Here is a 12,520-nt window from a genome sequence, read left to right as displayed (position 1 = left end):
CCTAAACCTTATTCAGTTCAGCTGAAAGCAAATGTCTAGTTATGGTACATGTACCCAAATAATATATTTATTTTCAAAACAGCTGTCTGGAAACATAAACATTTAGCTGTCAGTGTTATCTCCAATATTTTATCTTGTTGATTTTCTATCATCATAAAAGTGAACATATATATCCCCTACAAAGAGGGTCAAGTCTTAACAAGTCTTAACACACCTGTTTATCTGAGAAAGGACGTGTTCAGAGTAACCTCCCTTAGCCTCAGTGACCAGCTGTCACTTTGCCACATAAACAGCAACCCAGTCATGTGACGTGCTGTACAGCACGCAGGTATTGTAGTTCAAGGCCGGGGACTGTAGCATATAGGTGGCTCTTTTAAGCCAACCTTATGAAATATGTATATTTCAAAACAACCAGATCCAGGGGAAGATATGTTCTGGTCCTTTGGCATCATTAAAAGGAGACCTCTCAAACCAAAATGTGTTAAGGAAACCTTTCCAAACCACAATCCTTTACAATATCCACTGTTTAAAGGAAACCTTTCCAAACCACAATCCTTTACAATATCCACTGTTTAAAGGAAACCTTTCCAAACCACAATCCTTTACAACCACAATTCTTTACAACATGCACTGTGTAAAAGAAACCTTTCCAAACCACAATCCCTCACATCTACTGTGTAAATGGAAACCTTTCCAAACCACAATCCTTTCCAAACCACAATCCTTTACAACATCCACTGTGTAAAGGAAATCGTTCCAAACCACAATCCTTTACAACAAGCCAAGTATAACTTATCTAATTACAGACAAATACATTTAACTGATTCTGCCATAATGAAGTGGAAAGAGTTGAAATCAACCAGACCAAGAAGGACAACACAAACAACCCAAGTTTAGGCTGGTTAGTACCAGCGTCAGAATTGCCTATCTTTATTTTGGTCTATACATTACTCCTATACTAACAAAAGGCATTGTTCACCGCTATAGGAATATACAAAATATGGGCCAAAAACTGTACCTTTAGGGAGGCATACATACATACATACATCAGATGTACTTGTTGGCAATTTACTAACACAGTGTGATCTTCCTTCCATACACACTAGTGTTGGGAATTGGTTGAAATCTCACAATTGATGATTGGTTCAATACCAACAACCAATCCACGAAAAAAAATTGGTTAGCGTCATTTTTTAGATTTTCCTATTCAGGTTGTAGTTGCAGATAAGTATAAAGAAAAAAACATTTGGTTCTCTGTTTGTTTTTTTAGAAACTGCACAAATTACATTTGCAGATTTCACATCCAGTGTAAAATGATTCAGTTGCAGTGTAACATTAACTTCCCAGATTCTTCAAGAAATATTCAGTCATGACTTTTCAGAAAGTGAAGTGACTTTTCTTAGAAATAAACACATTTTCAGGCCCTTACAATGTCCTAGATATGTTCCATCACCAAGTATTTCAAACTCTATTATAGCGGTTCCAAAATCGTTTGTGTTCGATTATGAGAAAATGTGATCGATTGCTTGGTCGTTTGGCCACTGCGACCAATCTTCGATTATTTCAATTAATCGGACCACCACTAATACACACACAGTTTAACGCAGCAATAATCCAGCTATATTGCGGCAGTCTGTAAATAATCAAGTCTGGACCAGACAATCCAGTGATCAACAGCATGAGCATCTATCTACGCAATTGGGATACGATGACATGTGTCAACCAAGTCAGCGAGTCTGACCACCCGATCCTGTTAGTCGCCTCTTACGATAAGCATCCCATGCACATACAGTCTTATAGAACGAAGGTGATTGGCCACTGAATAAGCGCTGGGTTCCGAACGGAAGGTGCAGTCTGAAGATCTCAGATCCACTGACCACCTCATAGCTTGAGAATTTTCATGTTTTTATTGAACAAGGTGAAGTACATTAGTAATTTGAGGGAAAAAAGGATTTTTATCCATGTTTTGTCCCTCTTTGTTATCTCAGAGAGGGTCAGGTCACTGTCCTCTGCTCGCCGCCATGACACAGAGTAGGTCAGCCCGACCTGGAGGAGGAGCCCCGTGCATCATGGGCCATACATTCAGGTCTGGTTAGCCTGCACCATCGCACTTGACAGCCTGGTAACGATTAAATCAGTCTTACTTTACCACCATCTGCTGCTGACTACTTAGAAAAATGGAACAAAAGTACATCTGATGGTGACAGCTCTTCTTGCTGTTCTTTAATTCCAACAACATTTTTTCAATAAGTGTACTAGAGAAAACATTTACATTGCCATTTCTTTTGATACACTGAACATGGTAAACTATTACATGAGAGTCCATAAAAAGCCCTGTACATATTCTGATATGAATCCATATTAACATTATGACTCAAGTATCTGTGGCTGGTCTTAAGCCATAGGACAATTATCCCCTGAATACTGAACGCTTATCTCAATATCGAACATGTCAAACTGGACCTTTAGCAGCGTCATATGCCAAATTTGATCAAAGCAGGTCATGTTTTGGACAGATCATCTTAAAATAGAGTGAGTGAGTGAGTGAGTGAGTGAGTGAGTGAGTGAGTGAGTGAGTGAGTGAGTGAGTGAGTGAGTGAGTGAGTGAGTGAGTGAGTGAGTGAGTGAGTGAGTGAGTGAGTGAGTGAGTGAGGATTGTTTTACGCCGCTTTTAGCAATATTCCAGCAATATCACAGCGGGGGACCCCAAAAATGGGCTTCACATACTATGTGAGGAGTAGAATCCGAATTTCACTGACATTGGCCGTTAAAACATATTAGCACCACGGATCAAAGGTCAACAAAATGTCCACTATTCTCAGCATCTGCTGTTTCTAGAATTATCTACACCAAACATAAGAACTCAGGAACAGAATGTCATCTACACCAAACAAACATGTATTCTAGCTGTATCATTGAGTGAGTGAGTGTTGGATACTGTTCCCAGCAATAGTCCCGCTGTATCACTGAGTGAGTGTTGTACACTGGTGTCAGCAACATTCCTGCTGTATCACTGAGTGTTGTACACTGGTGTCAGCAACATTCCTGCTGTATCACTGAGTGAGTGTTGTACACTGGTATCAGCAATATTCCTGCTGTATCACTGAGTGTTGTACACTGGTATCAGCAACATTCCTGCTGTATCACTGGGTGTTGTACACTGGTGTCAGCAACATTCTGCTGTATCACTGGGTGGTGTACACTGATGTCAGCAACATCCCTGCTGTATCACTGGGTGAGTGTTGTACACTGGTGTCAGCAATATTCCTGCTGTATCACTGGGTGAGTGTTGTACACTGGTATCAGCAACATTCCTGCTGTATCACTGGGTGAGTGTTGTACACTGGTGTCAGCAATATTCCTGCTGTATCACTGGGTGGTATACACTGATGTCAGCAATATTCCTGCTGTATCACTGAGTGTTGTACACTGGTGTCAGCAATATTCCTGCTGTATCACTGAGTGAGTGTTGTACACTGGTATCAGCAACATTCCTGCTGTATCACTGAGTGAGTGTTGTACACTGGTATCAGCAACATTCCTGCTGTATCACTGAGTGAGTGTTGTACACTGGTGTCAGCAACATTCCTGCTGTATCACTGGGTGAGTGTTGTACACTGGTATGTCAGCAATATTCCTGCTGTATCAATATTCCTGCTGTGAGTGTTGTACACTGGTATCAGCAATATTCCTGCTGTATCACTGGGTGAGTGTTGTACACTGGTATCAGCAACATTCCTGCTGTATCACTGGGTGTTGTACACTGGTGTCAGCAACATTCCTGCTGTATCACTGGTGAGTGTTGTACACTGATGTCAGCAACATTCCTGCTGTATCACTGGGTGAGTGTTGTACACTGGTGTCAGCAATATTCCTGCTGTATCACTGGGTGAGTGTTGTACACTGGTATCAGCAACATTCCTGCTGTATCACTGGGTGAGTGTTGTACACTGGTATCAGCAACATTCCTGCTGTATCACTGAGTGTTGTACACTGGTGTCAGCAATATTCCTGCTGTATCACTGAGTGAGTGTTGTACACTGGTATCAGCAATATTCCTGCTGTATCACTGAGTGTTGTACACTGGTGTCAGCAACATTCCTGCTGTATCACTGAGTGAGTGTTGTACACTGGTGTCAGCAATAGTCCTGCTGTATCACTGGGTGAGTGTTGTACACTGGTATCAGCAATATTCCTGCTGTATCACTGAGTGAGTGTTGTACACTGGTGTCAGCAACATTCCTGCTGTATCACTGAGTGAGTGTTGTACACTGATGTCAGCAATATTCCTGCTGTATCACTGAGTGTTGTACACTGGTGTCAGCAATATTCCTGCTGTATCACTGAGTGAGTGTTGTACACTGGTATCAGCAACATTCCTGCTGTATCACTGAGTGAGTGTTGTACACTGGTGTCAGCAACATTCCTGCTGTATCACTGGGTGAGTGTTGTACACTGGTGTCAGCAATATTCCTGCTGTATCACTGAGTGAGTGTTGTACACTGGTGTCAGCAATATTCCTGCTGTATCACTGAGTGTTGTACACTGATGTCAGCAATATTCCTGCTGTATCACTGAGTGGGTGTACACTGGTGTCAGCAATATTCCTGCTGTATCACTGAGTGAGTGTTGTACACTGGTGTCAGCAATATTCCTGCTGTATCACTGGGTGTTGTACACTGATGTCAGCAATATTCCTGCTGTATCACTGAGTGAGTGTTGTACACTGGTATCAGCAACATTCCTGCTGTATCACTGAGTGTTGTACACTGATGTCAGCAATATTCCTGCTGTATCACTGAGTGAGTGTTGTACACTGGTGTCAGCAACATTCCTGCTGTATCACTGGGTGAGTGTTGTACACTGATGTCAGCAATATTCCTGCTGTATCACTGAGTGTTGTACACTGATGTCAGCAATAGTCCTGCTGTATCACTGGGTGAGTGTTGTACACTGATGTCAGCAATATTCCTGCTGTATCACTGAGTGATTGTTGTACACTGATGTCAGCAATAGTCCTGCTGTATCACTGGGTGAGTGTTGTACACTGATGTCAGCAATATTCCTGCTGTATCATCACTGAGTGTTGTACACTGATGTCAAGCAATAGTCCTGCTGTATCACTGGGTGAGTGTTGTACACTGATGTCAGCAATATTCCTGCTGTATCACTGAGTGTTGTACACTGATGTCAGCAATAGTCCTGCTGTATCACTGGGTGAGTGTTGTACACTGATGTCAGCAATATTCCTGCTGTATCACTGAGTGTTGTACACTGATGTCAGCAATAGTCCTGCTGTATCACTGGGTGAGTGTTGTACACTGATGTCAGCAATATTCCTGCTGTATCACTGAGTGTTGTACACTGATGTCAGCAATAGTCCTGCTGTATCACTGAGTGAGTGTTGTACACTGGTGTCTGCAATATTCCTGCTGTATCACTGGGTGTTGTACACTGGTGTCAGCAATATTCCTGTTGTATCACTTAGTGAGTGTTGTTCATATGAGGAACAATATTTATGGGAACACCTATCATTTCTGCCATTAGGACGATATAAGCAGCCTTGTTCAATAAAGACACAGATACTGAAAACACTAAACTTTGAAAGTTGCACACAATAAACATACTGCCAGCAGTGACTCATGGATGTACCTTGTATATGCCAATAAACATACTGCCAGCGATCACTCATGCATGTACCTTGTATATGCCAATACACATACAGCCTGCGGTCACTCATGCATGTACCTTGTATATGCCAATAAACATACTGCCAGCAGTGACTCACGCATGTACCTTGTATATGCCAATAAACATACTGCCAGCGGTCACTCATGCATGTACCTTGTATATGCCAATAAACATACTGCCAGCGGTCACTCGCGCATGTACCTTGTATATGCCAATAAACATACTGCCAGCAGTGACTCACACATGTACCTTGTATATGCCAATAAACATACTGCCAGAGGTCACTCATGCATGTACCTTGTATATGCCAATAAACATACTGCCAGCGGTCACTCATGCATGTACCTTGTATATGCCAATACACATACTGCCAGCGGTCACTCATGCATGTACCTTGTATATGCCAATAAACATACTGCCAGCGGTCACTCATGCATGTACCTTGTATATGCCAATAAACATACTGCCAGCGGTCACTCATGCATGTACCGTGTATATGCCAATAAACATACTGCCAGCGGTCACTCATGCATGTACCTTGTTTATGCCAATAAACATACTGCCAGCGATCACTCATGCATGTACCTTGTATATGCCAATAAACATACTGCCAGCGGTGACTCATGCATGTACCTTGTATATGCCAATAAACATACTGCCAGCAGTGACTCATGCATGTACCTTGTATATGCCAATAAACATACTGCCAGCGGTGACTCATGCATGTACCTTGTATATGCCAATAAACATACTGCCAGCGGTCACTCATGCATGTACCTTGTATATGCCAATAAACATACTGCCAGCGATCACTCATGCATGTACCTTGTATATGCCAATAAACATACTGCCAGTGGTCACTCATGCATGTACCTTGTATATGCCAATAAACATACTGCCAGCGGTGACTCATGCATGTACCTTGTATATGCCAATAAACATACTGCCAGCAGTGACTCACGCATGTACCTTGTATATGCCAATAAACATACTGCCAGCGGTCACTCATGCATGTACCTTGTATATGCCAATAAACATACTGCCAGCGGTCACTCATGCATGTACCTTGTATATGCCAATAAACATACTGCCAGCGATCACTCATGCATGTACCTTGTATATGCCAATAAACATACTGCCAGTGGTCACTCATGCATGTACCTTGTCAGTGTTCCCGGTGGTTTTGAAAATTACCGGCGGCTTATGCCGACGGGGTCTGAAAATTCCGGCTGAACTAGTTTTTATCCGGAGAGACAAAGTAATCAGTATTCGTAACGATATACTGTTAATAAATGTGTTGAAAAGTCTGCTGTACGTGTTGCTTGTTTTTCGAGAATGTTCATTAGACCTACATTACAATTCACACGATCAGAAAATGAAAGCGATCCAACTAAATTCGATAAATATGTTCAGAATGTCACCGCTATCTAAATGCCTGTGAAATGTGCAAATAATTAATGTTTATATACCTGTGGTGAACTTCAATCTGCATTTCACGAAGTTACTTAGCAACCTTTGTTAGACAATATGAAGGTTCGTGTTGTGAGCGCAGCTGACATGTAACCTTGGCTCTGATTGGATGAAAAGGGAACTCCATGTGAAACACAACTCTTGATTGGTCAGCCTGTCAGTGGTACAGCTAAGCGAAGGCATGTGACAAGTCGGGACCTGCATTAAATAATATAATCGACGGTGCTTTATGATGTTGAAAATCTATACTTCACGGCGTAAGGAATTGATGTTAATCCATTCAGCGCCGGAGGCGCATTAAACGGCCAGGCAGTAGTCGCGTCAAAATGAGACATAATTTTAGGAACCTACCTGACTTATGATTCATATATTAGATCTATCATATTTCACAATGTCTGAAAACACTTATTAAATTTCAATTTATCATATAATCAGCAGAATTAAAATTATAAACTATTTTTCGCAATGTTATTGAAAACAACGATTCTCGGACACATCCTTCGGCAGCGGGTCCACAATAACATTGTCAAAGAGCAAAGTAACGATGTTTCGAGGAATTCATTAAATGTCTGTATCAGCCAATCACATGGCATGGCTTGATCTGCATATGCGCAGTCTGCAAGAGTCTATATTTAGATGTGGGGTTGCCACCCTAGTTTTCAATACGTTTGCATAATGATCTGAAGAGATCAAAGAATACACAAAGACGTTGTTAACTGCAAGTTTATTAAATCTGCCGATAAAAGGCAACTTTAAGCAATACAAAATTTACCGGCGGCAGCTACCGACGGCAGTTGAAAATACCGGATCTCCACAATTTTTATCGGTAAAAATCCGGTAATTACCGGAGAACGGGAACACTGCCTTGTATATGCCAATAAACATACTGCCAGCGGTGACTCATGCATGTACCTTGTATATGCCAATAAACATACTGCCAGCGGTCACTCATGCATGTACCTTGTATATGCCAATAAACATACCGCCAGCGGTCACTCATGCCAATATATGCCAATAAACATGCCAGCGGTCACTCATGCATGTACCTTGTATATGCCAATAAACATACTGCCAGCAGTCACTCATGCATGTACCTTGTATATGCCAATAAACATACTGCCAGCGGTCACTCATGCATGTACCTTGTATATGCCAATAAACATACTGCCAGTGGTCACTCATGCATGTACCTTGTATATGCCAATAAACATACTGCCAGCGGTCACTCATGCATGTACCTTGTATATGCCAATAAACATACTGCCAGCGGTGACTCATGGATGTACCTTGTATATGCCAATAAACATACTGCCAGCAGTGACTCATGCATGTACCTTGTATATGCCAATAAACATACTGCCAGCGGTGACTCATGCATGTACCTTGTATATGCCAATAAACATACTGCCAGCGGTGACTCATGCATGTACCTTGTATATGCCAATAAACATACTGCCAGCGGTGACTCACACATGTACCTTGTATATGCCAATAAACATACTGCCAGCGGTGACTCACGCATGTACCTTGTATATGCCAATAAACATACTGCCAGCAGTGACTCACGTATGTACCTTGTAGTAAAGTTGTATATGCCAATAAACATACTGCCAGCAGTGACTCATGCATGTACCTTGTATATGCCAATAAACATACTGCCAGTGGTGACTCATGCATGTACCTTGTATATGCCATTAGACATAACAACCATGCAGTTCACTGATCAGGGACAACGATGGAAAGAGCACATTATATAAAAAGGAAACAGTGCGCAATGGGATGGACAAAAATTGCCCAATGACTGGAGGCAGTTGCCAGGCAAATCTAAATGTGTGGTGTCCTGGCTGATGGAACGACATCTGGGTAGGGATAAGGCTGGTTGACAAATACTTGGCAAAACTCCCACGCATGATCAATATGTATGCCTTACTGTGTAGAGAAACACATCTAATTCTGCACCAGAACTGAGGGACAATTTCAGGGCTGGCATAAGAACCCAACTTTCGACATCACACAAACACCTCAGACAATGGTGGGAATGGGTTGTCAACAGAGGCACTGAAGATAAACCATGTTTCTGATGAAGTGAAATTCTGTTCAGGTTTTACAGATGGCAGGCAATGTGTTTGGAAACGGTACAGAGAGGTACTATCCAGCATCAGCCAAGGATATGATAGGTACAATAGTGGCAGCATGGTGGTCCAGCCTGGGGTCACACTGGATCCACTTGCACAAAGCTAACGGAAGGACTACCATAACTCCCATACTCTAACAAAGACTTACGACTTAGCGCTAAGGTCGCCTTGTGCAAAGAGGCCCTGATCTGATGGTTCATGAGGAGCCTAAGTGTTATGCGTACAAGTTGTTACACCCATTGGTCATCCTATCTGCCCTTGAGTAGGCCAGAACTTTGGGTTCCAAGATGACAATGCATGTCTTTGACCTGCAGCTGACTGAGTCCTTATCTTGCTGACTGAGATCTGAGACAGCATGGTGTCATAACATTACCCAGGCCACCCAAATCTCCAGACATGTCACCAACTGAACACCTTTGGGATGTTCTGGGACTTGAAACTGACCTCAGCATTTGGTACTAGCGTGGGGGACTTTACAAGAAGACTGGCAAAGTATAAGTGTAACAATTTCCAATATGGCCATACAACGTCATGCCTGCCTCACTGGACCAGATAGTGGCTTGACTATAATAACAGACTTCCACATCGTCGCTTCTCTACATATCACTTCTGATTAAAATTTGGTTTAACATGGCTTGGTGACAGGCACCAGGAGGAGGTCTGGGAATCATCCTTGTCCAACTGTCAGGAACAGGGTTAGCAGGATCCTCGAAAGACCTGGTCTGTCTCCATTGCCTCTGAAGGTGGTTGTGGATAACCTTTCACACCATCAAACTCTATAGTTCACCCCACTAATTCCAACTTCAGACCTCTTTCTTGCTTGCCAACAAATTCTGTACTCCAACCCCCTTGGATTCCTTATGCAACCCCAAACCATCAAACTCTGTAGTTTAGCCTACCTTTAAATCTGTGTGTGTGTGTGTGTGCATGCGTGCATGCGTGCGTGGACCTTAAACAATGCTTTTGATGCAACTGAAAAATACCTTCACACCCCTAGCCCACCTGCACACTTTCTATCCCAATACCCTTCCTTCCGCCTTTACTAGCCCCACAGAATCACAGTTTGGGGAAAGCATTAGTGAATGCATTTTGCATGAATTTACTCTTTAATTAGAGCCCTGTTGAGTTATTCCAAATTTGAAGATACAGCCATTTCCATGCATTATAGTTTCTCCTATTTTTCAACAGATGACACTGGAGAATACGGCAGTTCTATTTTACCCAATGGTAACTTGTATGTGCTATGAACTTCTGCATAGCATTTGGATAAGCCAATGACAATATGTGAGACACATTCAACCATTGAGACTTCAGAAATTGTGAACTTCAGCTGAATCACAGCAATTATACTATACTTTCACTCGTTCTCATTCTTTTGTTAGTTGTAGTTTTCCGTAGCGCTCACTGTCTGTGGCCCCGTATACAATTGGCAGGCATGTGCGTCAGTAGCCTCAATGACTGGAACAGCAAAGCCAAGTCTGACTCACACTTCTCCAACACCGTGCAAACACAACATAATATTTTAATGTGACACTAGAATCAGATAAAAGGCTATGCTCATGATGGGTTGGGTCATCGAAACCTTCCACATGGAAGCTTATCTCAAGTGCATGTCAAAAGCTTGTTTCCTTTGCAAGGCAGTATTAAAAATATTTGAACAAACATGTCATTATTTCAGCTATTTACGCATTGAAATGTGTCGACCAGTTTTTACAGTATTAAACAAGGATTAACCAGCATGATCGTACCCGAACATGCTAATGCACGCGGATGAATACACTGTTTACATCCTACGTCACAAGGTCATGTGATCAAGGTCACGAGACACCTGTTTCCCTTCACAGTAGGTTATCATGAAACACAACTAATTGATGTGGAATACTGACCAAGGGTGATAACACACATGACAACCAAGGCATGTTTCTACTCGCACCATGACGTCGTCGCATGACAAACAACATAGTGCCCCAAACAAGACCAAAATATGTTTTCTGATTACTACTTGGTCCTAGGAGGATTTGTATTAACCATCTCACTCCCCAAAATGCTATATATTTAATTCTATTTCATTACATAATACTACATTCATTACTTGCAACATACAGGGTCGTCTACTACAGAAGAAGTGCGCACACGAGATGCACATAATTCGGTCACGATCAGGTCATCGTGACCCCACGTGTTTCTGCAGGTGCTGATTTTAAACCACCAAACACGCCAAAGTCCACAGGAATTCAAACACTTCAGCACAGACTGCATGTAAAACAAAAATCAACACTTTCAATCCTAACAAACCACAAGAACAGTTCATAAACATTACCAACAGTGTCATGTCAACATGGTGGTACCTACTTGATCGGAACACTGCCAACAGGTTCCGTCCAGGAAACGTCACTTTCACAGTGCATTGAATCCAGTGCAAGCACCTCACTGCTATTCCACATGTACTGGGGCAGTGTGCAGGATACTATCTATGCAGGTTAGGTCGCAACGACCTCACATGGCCCCTAAACTGCACAGAACACAACATACAGCTTGTGATCATACTGCTACTCAAATTGACCAAGCTGTGCTATTATTAACATTAGCAACACGCATAAAACATCTGTGCTGAAAAAAAATCACAAACATGAATAAAACAAGATTAAAAGCGGAAAACCTGAAACCAACATACCCATACACCATGAACAAAGTACTCAACTTGTACAACGTCATACCTTATTCACAACGAAGGCTTATGTAGTCCAAATCAATAACGTATCTCTCAAGTACAAGCCTTCTGTGTTTGTTGTACCCTCGCTGTCGGGCAAGCTAGGACCAGAGACGAACACGTCTACCACGACTTACTTCCACTACAGCGTCGCTGCCACAGCTTGATACATGCAATAGTGTGGAGGTGTTTATATATGATTGACATTGCCATAAGTAGGCCATTCAGTTCACTAGGAGGAAAGTCACTCCGACCTATCATGCTGCTGCTGTAAGAGGTGATCATATTTAATCAATATTTACCAGCCAACAATATAAAGGAACTGCGGACAGAGCAAAAGCTCACCAAGATCAGTATTCCTAAATAAACCAGCAGTTTTTGCCGGACTGTATCAGCAGGGAAGAAATGGCTGTAGATAGGCTTCCTTCTTCTTCACAAGTCCATCAGTCGGTGCTCCTGGCACTGGTGGTAATCTTGTCATGCCGGTTTAATGACAAGAGTCAGATACTCTGTA

General features: G+C 42.2%; 1 protein-coding gene across 5 annotated transcripts in view; it reads right to left on the bottom strand.

Annotated features, from left to right (window-relative positions):
- Positions 1-12,520, bottom strand: part of LOC124279440 (estrogen receptor-like) — a 175,262-nt gene that overhangs the window by 125,361 nt on the left and 37,381 nt on the right. The window contains exon 1 of one of the 5 annotated variants that reach the window (XM_046715268.1): positions 12,014-12,183. The exons of 3 other annotated variants lie outside the window; for them this stretch is intronic. The gene's annotated coding sequence lies outside the window, so the exon portion shown is untranslated. Of the gene's footprint in view, positions 1-11,648; positions 11,669-12,013; positions 12,184-12,520 lie in introns of those variants that run through there. One more of the 5 variants, XM_046715270.1, reaches the window with a different exon arrangement.

The sequence above is a fragment of the Haliotis rubra genome, unplaced genomic scaffold (assembly GCF_003918875.1).
Source record: "Haliotis rubra isolate DU_JTF1 unplaced genomic scaffold, ASM391887v1 Scf25, whole genome shotgun sequence".
Classification (NCBI taxonomy): Eukaryota; Metazoa; Mollusca; class Gastropoda; order Lepetellida; family Haliotidae; genus Haliotis; species Haliotis rubra.
Note: the sequence above shows the minus strand (reverse complement) of the source record. Positions and strands in the feature narration are given on the sequence as shown.